The following is a 13,843-nucleotide window of genomic DNA, read 5'->3' on the forward strand; positions in this document are numbered from 1 at the left end:
GACCTGCAAGGCTGGTGCTAGGGCAAGCCTCGCAGCAGAAGGAGGGGCTGGTGTTAGGAATGGGGTGCATAACAATTCCAGCTGCAGTAGTTTCATTCAGCTAACAGCGAATTCTCTTTAGGGTGACAGCCAGCTGGTGCATCAGGACGTGCTTCAGCCCACCGAAGCCTCCTGGGGTGAGGGCACCTCTGCTGACTGACCTCTGCTGCTGACCCGAGGCCATCATCGACTCGATCTGTGACGTTGTTTACTGCCTAGCTGTCAGCAAAGCTTGTCAAGAAGGAGAGTTGCAAGATCTCTCTTTCTGAATAAAATAAACTGTTTAATAGTTTAAAATAAAATAGTTCTAAAAGAAACTGATAGGAGACAAGACTGTGAATTTGACTGCAGACTGCGCTGTGCCCTGTGTAATCGCTTGCCCTGGCAGTGCTCTGTTGTCCTGGTGTGTCTGGGATAAAATCACAGGCCAGCCACGCTAGATAGGCTCCAGTCAGCCAGGGCAGCTGACCTGAGTTAGATACGGCTGTAGCCCATGCCATAATGTCATGGTCATGTTCAAGGGGGTAGGTTGGCTGAGGACAGGAGAGGGGGCTCCTGCTGAGGAACCTCCTGCGGTTCCTTCTCCTGCTGCTCCTCCGGTTTCTCCCGAGGACTGCTCTCTGGTCGACTGTGACCACTGGATATTCATTTGGCTGAGTATGTCTCTGTTGCTATTGGTAGGGTTTTCTTTCAATCTGTTGCGCTTCTACCCACGGGTCTGCTCTCCTTTTTCCCAATTCTGCTCCCTGGCCAGTGAGGGTTTGTTGGGGGGTAGAGCAAGTGTGTACAGACTCAACATAGATGGGTGTTCAAACAGCTTAAGCCAAATTCTGCTTTGATGGTTCCTAAAATTCCACCAATGCCTAATGGTTTGTGTTGCTCCCATTATTGCCTCATCGACTTTCCCCTGGTCGGGGATGATTCTGGTTAAGTGATCTAAGAATTGCCTTGAATTTGCTAGCCCCGGCTACGTCTCATCTCTACAATGTCTCAGCTTCTGAAGCGCATCTCTTTCTCTCATTGCTCTTAGTGTTTTCCTTTGCCGATCATCGCCCTGGCCTGAATGAGAAATACAAGTGTAATGGGTCTGCGTGGCAAGGTTTTGGTAGCGGGGGGGTTACAGGGGTGGCTTCTGTATGAAGCCGCTAGAGTCTCCCCTATGTCAAATATAGCCAATGCCAGGTGGCTTTAAGACGGACCCGCCGCTGGCCAAGGCCAAGCCCATCAGCGACACCGTTTTTCGCCTCTGTGATAACGTGTTTAAGAGAATGAAAAAGTTGTTGCGCAGCAGTAATTGCAGCGAGTGAGAGGAGTGAGAATACGGGACAGAAACATCCTGCAGACACCAAGGTCAGTGAAGAAGGAGGGGCAGGAGATGCTGCAGGCGCCGGAGCAGCGATTCTCCTGCGGCCTGTGGTGAAGACCACGGTGAGGCAGGCTGTCCCCCTGCAGCTCATGGGCGGTGGAGCAGCTGACTGCCTACACTCCGGGGAGGGCCCCCACGCTGGAGTAGGTGGATCCCTGAAGGAAGCTGTGAATCCGTGGAAAGCCTGCACTGAAGCAGGCTCCTGGCAGGACCTGTGGCCCATGGGGAGAGAGAAGGCCACGCTGGAGCAGTTTTGCTGCTGGTGACCCCGTGAGGGGGGCTCATGCTGGAGCAGTCGTTTCCTGAAGGACTGCACCCCATGGAGGAGACCCACGCTGGAGCAGTTCATGAAGGAACCCCATTCCCTGTTTTCCCCCTGTGCCGCTGGGGCGGAGGAGGGAGGAAAATTGGGATCCACGTTAAGCCCGGGAAAGAAGGGAGGAGTGGGGGGAAGGTGTTTTAAGATTTGGTTTTATTTCTCATTACTCCTCTCTGAGTTAATTGGTAATAAATCACATTTCCTTTCAATTGAGTCTGTTTTCCCGTGATGGTAAATGCTGAGTGATCTCCCTGTCCTTATCTCAACCCCACAAGCCTGTTGTTATTTTTTTTCTCTCCTCTCTCCTGTCCATTTAAGGAGGGGGAGTGATAGAGCGGCTTGGGTGGGCACTTGGCATTTTGGCCAGGGTCAACCCACCACAACAATAAAGCACCAACCTGTGAAGGTAAGAGTATTGGGAAAAGATGTGACAATTTCCTGGGACTTCAGCCTGTCTGGATCTAACTTTCCCAGCTCGCCTGGGCAGTATTTACACGGTTGAGACTGATTTCAGAACACCAAAGCGTCTGATTCGCGTTTTCAGGAACAAGCCAACTTTAACAAAGGTCTTGTGTTTGTGTGGTCATGCCTGCAACCTGTTAGGCACCGTATCTGACTCTTTGTCCATTGTGGGGGATCTCAGCTGGACTGAGGGCCCTGAACAGGACGACTTGGACCTTGAGATGATTCTAGTCTACCCGTGAGAGAGCAGACAGGAACAAGAAGAGCTGCAGCTGCAAGATAAGCTAATCCTCAGGAAATGTCAACTACAAGACAAGGCGTACATGTCCTTTTGGCAGAATGCGCGATCACGTGTCCAGAAATAAAACAGAATAGAAGACACAGCCGAACGTTCAATAAACGGCTTTTGCTTGAAACCATATTGGTTGGTAGGCAGAGTCCGTCCTTGCATGAGTGTACTGGGTGGTGCCGAACCTGCAGAAGGCTCAAGAAAAAGGGCGGCTGCCTCTCCCTGCAGGCGGGCGGTGGAGTGTTTGCAGGGGGAGGCCGTCGTGGCTTGCGCGGCTGTTGAACGGGTTTGGGCTTTAAATGTGCCCAGCCTGGTACGCCTGGTTCCTTTCTACTTGCTGGTTGTATTCAGAGCTTAAATGCTATTTTTTAAAAAACACAAAAGCAACCAGCAAAGAAAAAGCAGCTGGGCAATTCCACCCCGCAACGGGTTTTCTCCCCCCGGCCCTGGCCACCCTGCCGTGCGACATTCACCACCAGCATCGGGGTGCAGGACTGGGCCCGGGGCAGGGCTTTCACAGGCCGCCCTTATTTTGAGGCTCCTGGCCGTGCAGTTCCTGGGCAGTGCTCAAGCAATGGCAGCAGTGCCCACAGCCGGTATTTTGGGTCTTTCTCCCTTTCTCTCAGGCTCTCCTCCCTGGTTTCCAGCTGTTCCCTTTCTGCCCTGCAGCCTCTTGTGCTGCTTCTCTTCCTCTTCCTCACTCTGGCTCTTCGTCCCCATCTTCTTTAGCCTCCTCTCTGCCTGCCCGGGCCCCTCGTGCTCCCCCTGCTCCCCCACCCCAGAGGCCATCGCTGCTGGGTCCCTCTCTGCCGCCCTGCCCCACACTCCCCCCTCCCGCTGGCCCTCAGGCTCTGGGGGCTGTTTCCCGCCCTGCTCTGGCCTGTGCCCCGGGGAGGGGCCATGGGGCCCGCGGGGGCGGGGCGGGGCCGGGGGAAGTGTCCCTGCAGGGGCAGGCAGCAGGAAGGAGCCCCGGGGCATGCTGGGAGCTGTAGTCCTGGGGCAGGGGCTGCCGGGCAGCCCTGTAGGTGCCAGGATAGCAGGCTCTGCTCCAGCCGTGGCCCAGCTGAGGTGAGGAATGGGGCTGCCCCTGAGGTGAGCCAGGCCCTTGGACGGGCGACGGGGTATCTCCTGCCTGCTGGCTGCCCGGGGGTGATGGGTGGGAGCTCCAAGCCGGAGCCGGGCCGGCTGGGGCAGCCCCAGGGTGACCCGAGAGCTGGGCAGTGGAAGCAAAAGGAGACAGACCCCCCATCAGAGGCACTGGGCACCCTGACTCCCAGAGCCCCCCTGAACCGCCTCAGCCATTTTCACCCCCTGCAGCTGCCCCGTCCCCAGCCCCTCCCCTCAGGCCTGTCCCGCAGCCCCAGGCTGCCCCACGGCCTGTCCTGGCAGTGTCGAGCAGGGCCTCGGGCAGGCCCAGGGCTCTGTTAACCCAGAGGCCTTCAGCAGCAGTGCGGGCAAGGAGCGAAGTCTGCAGGAGCTGCTGCAGCAGGAGGGGCTCCGGCCTGGGGCCGGCTGTGACAGTCCGGGTTCTTTCCCTCTGCCAGAGGCCGTGCCAGGGGCTCGGTTGTCTGTTCCTGCCCTGGGGATGTCGTCAGCTGCATCCAGCTCAGGCTGAAGCTGAAGAGATGGGCAAAAGGAAAAGCGGCTGGAGAAGGACACGAAGGGGATCCGGTTGCGAGCTGCCCCCAGCTGCAGACAAGAGACAGCCGGCCTCTCGGCGTGAGGAAGGGTCCCTGTGAGTAGTCCTCAGCAGAGCTGGTCACCAACATGCACGGCGGGGTCTGTGTGCGTAACCAAAGCACGGCACAGCCGTGTAGTGTGTGTGTGGGTGCGCGCGCGCACGTGAGGTTGTGTATTGTCGCGGTAGGGACCGACACTGACAAAAATATAGGTAAAAAAAGACAGCCTTTATTAAGTTACAAAAGCCAAGATGGTCGAGATGGCGCAGCAGAAAAAACATACCCTTTTATAACCTTTCTTATCTGTCCACCCGTTCATGCACTGAGGCTGCTAAAATGATTCGCTCAGTACCTCTGTCCATTCACCTCTATTCACACACTGACTGGCTGGAGCTCCTACTCTATTTCCCACTTCATTCTCTTGCCAAATTTCTGCTCTGTGGTATTCACTTGTTTAGTCTATTCTTGCTCAGTCTCTTATCACCCCCTCAACCCTGTTTACAACATTCTTCATCCACTTCTTTCATCTTCTCACGGGTGTACTGGGATGCTGTCGAGGCCAATTGCATCTTCCTCAGTCAGGCTATCCCCGACAATTCCCCTTTTTTGTTTTTGTGCAAGAAATGTTGCATGAACAGTCTTCTGCAGGGCCCTTTGCAGAAGACTGACAAGACAAGGCAACATCCAAAGCACGGTCACAATTACCAAGATGACTGCCCTCACCGTTTCAATCAGAGATATTAACTACCCAGACAGCCCCCACCCTTTCAACCTCCTTTTCAGTCAACATAAGCCATCATCCTCTGTCAAACGCTTCATCTCTTCTTCTAGCTGCTGTATGCTCTTGAAAATAAGTTCTGAATGGTCAGATGCCTAATGGCAACCCAAGCAAACACGTGGAGAATGGATTTTCAGGGTTCGCAGTAGAAAGGCACAAAGCTTCTTGATACATCACGTTTGCTAAAGTTACCCGGACGTTCTGCTTGGGTTGTGGAACTACCCATTCTTCACCCTGATGCAGGTTCCAGCACAGGCCGAACACACCCAGCAGGAACCCAGCGAGGGCCGGCATCTGTAGAGACGCAAGCATAACCCCTGCCCCAGGTGATCAGCTCACACGGTCCACTCCACTGGCCAGTAACTAAATCTTTAATCTGCACTTTGACACCCTTTTGCAAATCCTGTTTTGAAAAAGGAGAAGAAAAATGTAGAAAAAGAGGAGGTAGAGAACTGTCCCCATAATGAAGGAAGTTAAGAACAGAAACTACTTTATCTAAACATGCCTGAGGCGGTTCCCCAATCATTCCCCCTTTTTGTTTTTTGAAGCTGCCGCTTCAACGTGCCATGTGCACGCTCAACGACGGCTTGTCCTGTTGGGGAATGGGGAATGCCTGTAACATGAGTAACACTCCATAAACTAAACAATGTTTGAGCTTTCCGTGAAGCATATGCTGGGCCATTGTCCCTTTTAATTTGGCGTGGCACCCCAAGCATAGAAAGAGCCCTCTGTAAATGTCGAATCACATCTTTTCCGGTTTCTCCGTTATGTGCTGTTGCTACCAAAGCGTGAGAAGAAGTATCAATAGAAACATGAACATACTTCTGTCGGCCAAACTCATGAATATGAGTAACATCAGCTTGCCAAATCTGCAAGGACTGCATAGCTCTGGGATTACTACCAAAACACACTGGGGTGTGAGTTCCCTGGCAATCAGGGCAGGCAGCTACAACAGAACGAGCCTCAGTACGGGACAAACCAAACTGCTGTCGTTCTTTTCATTGCTGAATTCTCTTCCAGAGTTCCAAAGCACCCCAAATAAGATTTGATTGTCTGACATAGTCAAGACCACTTTATCCAATGGATTAACCCCATTGGCTACATATGCTGAGTCAGTGACAATATTTACAGGAGAAGTAAAAATAGAAAAACCAACAGCCATGGCACGCAGCTCTACTACTTGTGGAGAACCTTTTTGATATACTACTGTGTTGTTCCAGTTGTTGTTTTCATACCATATTGTTGCTGCTTTACCTGATTTTCCTGAACCATCTGTAAAGACAGTGGGGCCTTTTACAGGTTCTGGCTGGCTGAAGATTTTCTGACCAAATGGTATTTCTCGAGCAAATTTCAGTAGCAGGTGCGGTGGTAGATGGTATGATATTTGCACTTGAAAACTCGCCATGGCCGCTTGTAGTAATTATTTGCCAGACACCATTCAAAATACCAGTTTAGAACAGGGAAAACAATAGTAGCTGGATCACGCCCTGTTAGTTCTAGACATGGCTTTCTGGCTTTTATGATCACATCAGCAGTGAGTTCAAACAATCCAGGAGCAGTGTTTTGTGGCCGGAATGATAAAAACATCCATTCTAAAATATGTAACGGGTCATCCCACTCAGGATTCCACTGCACCAAAGCACCAAATGGTACAGTTGTGTCAATTAGTGCAAAGAATTGTACCAATCGAGCCAAGTCTATTCGAGAGACAAATTTCTCATGTCTAGATTGTTCCACCAGATGAATTCCACCTAGTGCTTCCTCATTTAATATTCTGGGTTCTGCGGGATCAGTAGAATTTTTAATAATTCCAATAATGTTTGCAATTGCGAATTTGTCAGCCCAAGATAAGGCCTGATCCAATTCAAAGATCCCATCAGTTTCTGTACATCATTAAGTGTTTTAACCTTAAGGTTGAGTTTCACAGGCTGTGGCACAACCTGTTTACTTGTAATTGTCATTCCCAAATATTTCCAGGGTTCTACCTTTTGTCTTTTTCGGGGGCAATAACTAACCCATATTGTTGTAACGAGTTTCTGGTCCAATTCTCCATGTCTCTCAACTGCTCCTTGCTGTTTGATGCTAACAGGATGTCATCCATGTAATGGTAACAATAACTAGTAGGGAATTTTTCCCTCACAGGTGACAAAGTTTGTGCTACAAACCATTGACAAATTGTTGGTGAATTTTTCGTGCCTTTGGTAAAACCTTCCATTGATACCTTTTTGAAGGTTCCACAGGATTTCAAGAAGGCACAGAAAATGCAAATTTTTCATTGTCTTGGGAGGCCAATGGGATAGTAAAATAAAAAAAAAGTTTTAAATCCACTACAATATTTCCCCAATTCACAGGGATCATGACAGGTGAGGGTAGGCCCGGTTGTAGAGCTCCCATTGTAGCTATGACAGCATTAATTTGTTGTAGGTCATGTAGCAATCGCCATTTTCCTGATTTCTTTTTGATTACGAACACTGGGGTATTCCATGGGCTGTCAGAAGGATTTTGTGTCTTCGCGCGCCGTCTCGCACTCTTCTTGCCTTTTCCCTGAAGCGACTGTCCTGCGTGTCCTTTTCTATTTCATCTGAAAGCAGCAAACAAGGTACGGCTAACAAAATATCATCCGTATAACGATAACAATAACACTGCGTCTCACTCACTCACGCATTCAAACACTGATAACCAGTTTTTACACTATCACACGAGGAGCTCCTTTACACCATTCACACAAAAGACCCAAAAGGACCCTTGCAACTCTGATTACTACAATAGCAACTATAGCATTGAGCAGACTAAGATCCAATATCATATCTATGTCAGACAAGTTCCAATTCAGGTAGTTAAATATCAGTGCGAGTGGTAAAAATACACGTCGACATCAATGCTGACCAGCGCACAGTGCGAGCACTGAGCAAATTACAGAAGCAGACCAGAAGGAATACCTTTTTCCATAGATGGTCCTTGTCCACCCCTGCAGCGAGCCAGATGAGTCAGGGAGTCCCTCCGAGGAAAGGTCCCAGGGCGCGCCTAGGGAGTCGCTGTCCTCAGCGGCTCCTGCAGTCGGACAGAGATTGTCGCCTCTGGGTTGTCAACTGAATCTGAGAAAACTCAACAACAACTCAGTGTTATTAAGCAGGGATTCTTTATTGCACTTCAAGATTTTTTTTTCCTATGTGAGGTTTGTTTTGTTTTTTCTTTTTTTTAGGGGGGGGAGGGGGAAGGGGGGGTTTAGGGTGACCCCAGGGGTGACGCCGGGGTTCCCCTGTCCCCTCCCTACCAAAACCTTGCCACACACACCCCCCCCGTGCGGGAGCTGCGTGAGGACACTGACACGATCAATGTGATCTAACAAGTGAACCTTTATTTCCGTGTTTCCAGTGCCATTTATAACCCTCGACCACACCCAATAAATACTGATTGGCTTCATCGCAACTAACGGCCCATAGTCCAACCTGATTGGCCACATTGCGAGTCATGTTCAAGTCACGGTCACAAATGTTCACACCCATCTTCTTCAAGAAATTACAACGGCGTCATGAATGGCGGCTGTCTCTTCTCCTGCACCTGTAAGATGTTCATGCCCCCTGCACCGGAAGTTGTTTATACTTTCAGCAGTTCCGGTACGTCCCAGCTCGGATTCTCGGGAAAGGCTGGATTGTTCACATGTCCCTTATTTCGAAGATATCCTTCCACACTCCTCCTTCCTCGGCTAACAGAGAATGCAAAACCATGCGAAGGTGAAAAATGGCATTTCTCATGTGGGTACATTGGTCAGCTAACGAGTCCAAAGCATCAGCTCTCCGATTGGTTAGGATTTCTAATATTGCCTGTAAGCGGGTTATGTGGTTAAGATTATAGATCGGTTCTCTGGCTCCCGCTATCAGTTCGTTGGGATTCCAACTAGCTGGGCCATAATGTCGTCTGATTCTCTCAGTGGGCCGCTCATCCTTTCTCCATTTTTGACCACTGTTTCGGGTCAGACTGGTATCAATACTCCTGTTCTCACGCCTCAACTCATCGTACACCCTAATTCCTAACTGGTTTCCCTCATCAGAGGCTAACAGGAAGAATAGGGGCCTAAAGGATCCCACCTAGCATATACCAGACCAGTTTGGTGGCAATCTTCGATAGGCTGCCGTCCGCATATCCAGTAATGCCCTTGCAAAGCCCAGGTCCCATTGGCGAAGGGACCTTCCCACCTTGCAGAGTCTATGGGTTGCTCAGAATACAATGTGTTTCCCGGTCCTAGTACTCCTCCTAAAATGGTTTCATCTCCATATCGATCACAATATTTACATTTCCACACCCTCGATTCATTTCTCCACACACAGTTACATCCCCACTTACTTTGATTAGTACTAGACCAAAATGTTTTAAACACTGTGCGGGTTCCATGTCGATGCTGCCACGCCCATTGGTGCACTCCTACAGTAGGATTTTTGCTGGTGGTATTATCTCGCAGACAGAAAGGGAGTCAGGGATCAAACTTGCTGTCTCGCCGGGCAGCTTTACCACCCTCTCTGCAGGGACTGGTGAGGGAGCGTTTTGCCCAATTGCACAAGTAATCACCAAACCGCCCTTTTCATTTTCAGTGAGCCTCCTTCAATATTGCCACCCTCCTCCCCCCAGCTCACTGACAGGAGGAGGAGGAGATCGTTTGCCTGCTGCTCATTTTTTCTCTCCTCGGTCTTACAGGCACGAATTGGGAAAGAGGGTGCAGAGGGGATGTTGGACTCCTCTTTAATCCAACTGGATAGGAATATTTTTAAGATTCTAGTGGGTTTTCTGTCCATTACTTCTCTAGGTATTCCTTTTTTCAGCCCTTCCATCCACAAATCGACCCTCTTTCTTTGTCCCTCACTGTCTGACCCTCTCTTAACAGCATGTTCCCCAATCTGATGAAAAGAAAGCTTTTTTTCTGCAAACTGTTCAGATCTTGTCATTCCATGCATATAATCAAATTTCAAGACCTTCTATCAATCAAGCCGTCTGGAGACTGAACCAGGGCAGTCTAAATTGATATCTGAAAATTAGTCTTACTCCTTCCCATCTGCCACAGTGGAACACTGAGTCTATTTGGTGAGGCAAAGCTCTTCCACCTCACTAGGGCAGGTGCTGGGGGGCAGCACCACGTTGCTTTAGCATTAGGATTTTTCACAGTGGAGAGGGAAGATAACTACTTGCAGAAGAAAGTATTCCTTTCCACAGATGACGTACCTGTCTACATTCAAGATGGCATATTAAGAAGCAAAGATCGTTATTATTCAAAATATTTTATTTTGGATAAAATAAATAAAAGGAACTGTCGACTCTCAACCATGTCCAACTCGTGCTCTTCTGGAAGATGTTGACCGTCTTTCTTGTGTAAACTCCACGCGTTCAGCAACTTCATCCAACCTTCTGCTACAATCAATTCTAAATCTGTTTTCAGTCTTTAAACTAGGATCGATGACCATTTGTTCTCTAAGTCCTTGTGCCCGGCAGAAAACTGAGTACTTGAACCAGGCAAACACTAAAATCCTCGTTGCCTGGGGCTAGCCAGTGAAACACAAAGAGAGGCCAGGACTGGGGGCAGTCATCTGCAGATAGATTCGGCAGGAGAGCTCTGGGCCGATCCACCGGGAGGTGGCTGTCACACCGTCGCCGCGGCACACGGGGATATTCGCCAGCATGTTTTCCTTCTCCTGCTCTGAAAAGCATCTGCTATAGGCCTAAAAGCAACACAAAGGAACAGCGGTGTCATCCAGTTGCATCCGTTGCTCAAAAAAATAATCCAAGCTCTGCACCTGTCACCGCTCCACCCTTTCACAACGGACGCTCCTTTTTCACCCCGTCTCTCCCCAGCTCTCATTTGGGAGCTCACAGGCTGACGCAGAACCAATACTGCTCCCTCAGTAGCCTGCTCTGTAAGGCCAAAGCAATGGGTGCCGTGGCACCAGTTCCCTCACTGCCTTACTAAACAGCTCGCACAGAACTGTTGTGTCCAATTTAATACCAATGAAAGGATTTCTTCCCCTCCTTACGTTAGCTGGCTGCCTGCATACAGTCCTCAGTATTCCTGAGGCATCCTCACCTGGTACAGAAGATGAGGAGAAGGGTAGACAGACACGATAGCCTCAGCCGTCTTGAGGCTGACCCGGTTAAATTGTTGTATCTGTCTCTTCCAAGCTTCCAAGAGACCCTTTTGAGAAGGAGCTGCCTTCACCCCTCTGCACCGCTCCTTCTCTAAGCTGAAAGGGAGCCCCGTCTTCTCTCGCTCTTGCCTGGGGAGAACAAAGGATGGGAAAGAAAATGAGGCAATGAGGCTGCGAAGAAAATCCTATCCCTGCACCTGTTGTCACACGGCCAGAGAAGGAGAGCCACCTCTCACTCTGTGCTGTTACAGACACCACTGGCATCAAAGTAAATGCTAAAAACTGGGCCCGATTTTCTTTACATCCAATTTCCTACTGAAAATAAACGATCCTGTACTTGGGAGCAATCCTGACACAAGGCAACACACATAGAAAGTGGTAAACAAGAATTCACTTTCTGACTGTCCACCGTAATGAAACACTTCTACGTGTCACTGTTAATGACATCTCACCTCTTCTCACGGCCGAGATGTGACATACAGCAGCTGCTGTGACAGGAATGCTACGATCGTGTGGGACAGCACAAGGGGGCTTGCTTAGCCACTGCTGTGCAACCTGCTGCTGTTCTACCTTATCCATGGCAGCAGCTAAGCAGCTCCTCCTCAGTAATGCCTCTCTTGATTACATACGGAAGAAAAGCTGGTGCTGTAAAAGCTCAGCTCTAGTTGCGATCCCTTCCCACTCCTAAAATCAGACTGACAACAAGAGCTTTGCTCGATGTCAAGTGAGACTCCAATGTGAAACCAGCGTCTGTCCCCACCCCTCCCCGGGCAGGACCTCCGTTTCCAAGAACCAACCCTGTGCTGAATGAGCAGCTGCTCTGTGTTGCCTGGTCTTTCAAAATCGTCACACCGTGTTGCCCTGAAGTGCAGCCCTGTACCTGCTGTTCCCCCGCAGTCCCTGTGAAAGTGCAGCCTCTCCAAAGAAGACATGACCAAACCTCGTCTCCTTACTCACTTGAACGGTGCTTCAGCTACAGCTTTTGTGAACACGGTGGCATGTGCTCCGAACTCCCCCCAGGTCTCAAAAAACCTGACTTGGATTTGTTTCCTCAGCTGCACATTGAGCAAGGCCTGTAAAGATCATTGGAAACAACAGATGGAACAATGGATCTTCTCACATCCAACTCCACTCTTGGTTGAAAGGGTCACAGCATCTTGCATTTTCTCGGGCATTTTCTCCATCGCACGAGCTACGTAGCTCTGGAGGGTCTCCTGTCCTTCAGCACAGCCCTGGGCCTCCTGCAAAGATCAACAGAGAAAAGGAGTTAAACCCTTCTGAGGTGCACATGCAAGCGCAGCAACCTATGGCTCTGATTCTGTAGCTGGATCTGCAGATGAGAAAATCTGTTTGCGATGCTTCTCAGGGGCAAGCGGGCAATACTTGATGCAGCACAAAGTTACGGCAGTGGCCTCACTGCCCTTTATTTCCTGCCCTAACCCGTGACAGGCAGAAGGAAATCAAAAATAATCTCACTTCATCTGCCAATGTTATCTCCTCAAAAATCGGTGACAAGTTGTAACTGGGAACGAAAGCTTGTCAGAACTTTGCATTGTACAACCCTAGTGGTTTTGACCCGTTAATGGCTTCTAAAACCAGATTTCTGGTTTACTGAAACTGTGGCTCCAACCCCCATCAAAACCTTCCTGCCGTGAAGGGGGATGACAACCACCACCTTCACAGCAAGGTGTGTCTGGGGGCACAGAAGTCATCAGCACTCTCACTTGTACGAAGTTGTGAACCGTGGACAAAAGCTCCTCCAAGTGAAGCACAGCCAGGACATTGGGATCTTCTGCCCATTCGTCTTCTTCTTCCATCTGTCCAGACAGGAAAACAAACAGCCAGACCAACAGTCTGCTTCTGAGTTGCTCCAACCAGCGCTGCCACTCAGAGCTCTGAGGCAGGGAGATTCGAGGGTTTTTACTTGGGTTGCTAAATACAATTGCTAATTAGTGCAAGTAACAGAGGAAGGAAAGGGCAAGAACAGGGAGATTTTGCTCACAAACCTGAGATGACACGATCTTCCTCCTCCAGGTGATGCTCAATTCTATCTCAATCATTTTTAGCAGAGAGGAGGTCATGAGAGGGTCAACTTTCTTGATAAGAAAACCAGTGTTTTCTGTCCGTGTCTTTTGTTGCTTTGTTTAAGGAGGAATTCTGTGGCGTGAAAGGTAGTTTGTGTTCCAGAGAAAGTCAGTGTCTACAACAAATGATTATTTTTTTCTCCTTGACTTGCTCTGTTTGTAACTCGAGAATTTGCACAAAATGCTTCACTGAGCGTGTTCAGGGTAGGAATTCTATGTACGCCGGTGTGTGGTCCTGGCTTGGAGTCTTCTCGTCTGTAAGAGTTCAGAGTATGTCTGTGTAAGGAACCGCCCCGCGGCCGAGGAGGAAGCTGAAAGGGAGATCACAGCTTGTCTGTTCTCCAGGCCATGTCAGGCCCATCCCAGCAACCAGCAGTGCCTGTGCCTCATGTGACGAGGCCTGGCTGGAACAGAAATTTGTGCCAGGCCTTTGGCATCGCTGCCAAGAGTTTTATTCCTCTCTGGGCAGCAGCAGCAGCAGCAGCAGCACTTGAGATGGGGCCTCTTTGCAGGGGACTTAGGTTGTGGGGGTCTTGTTGCAAATCTGCAGTGGGTAAGAAAAACTCCTCTACCCACAGTGAGATCAGTAGAGACGTCCCTTAATAACGATGCGCCCCGGGGACATAGGATCCTTCCCCAAGATGTCCGCCTGCACATTGCAATCAACAGAGATTTAGACAGTAAATTGATACATAG

The 13,843-nt window shown here is 49.8% G+C and overlaps 1 pseudogene; it reads right to left on the reverse strand.

Moving 5' to 3' along the window:
* Positions 1 to 10,463: 10,463 nt before the first annotated feature.
* On the reverse strand, positions 10,464 to 13,144 carry LOC147412854 (structure-specific endonuclease subunit EME1-like; annotated as a pseudogene).
* Between the last annotated feature and the right edge of the window lie 699 nt (positions 13,145 to 13,843).

Source organism: Leptosomus discolor, unplaced genomic scaffold (assembly GCF_034619465.1).
Source record: "Leptosomus discolor isolate bLepDis1 unplaced genomic scaffold, bLepDis1.hap2 HAP2_SCAFFOLD_29, whole genome shotgun sequence".
Lineage (NCBI taxonomy): Eukaryota > Metazoa > Chordata > Aves > Leptosomiformes > Leptosomidae > Leptosomus > Leptosomus discolor.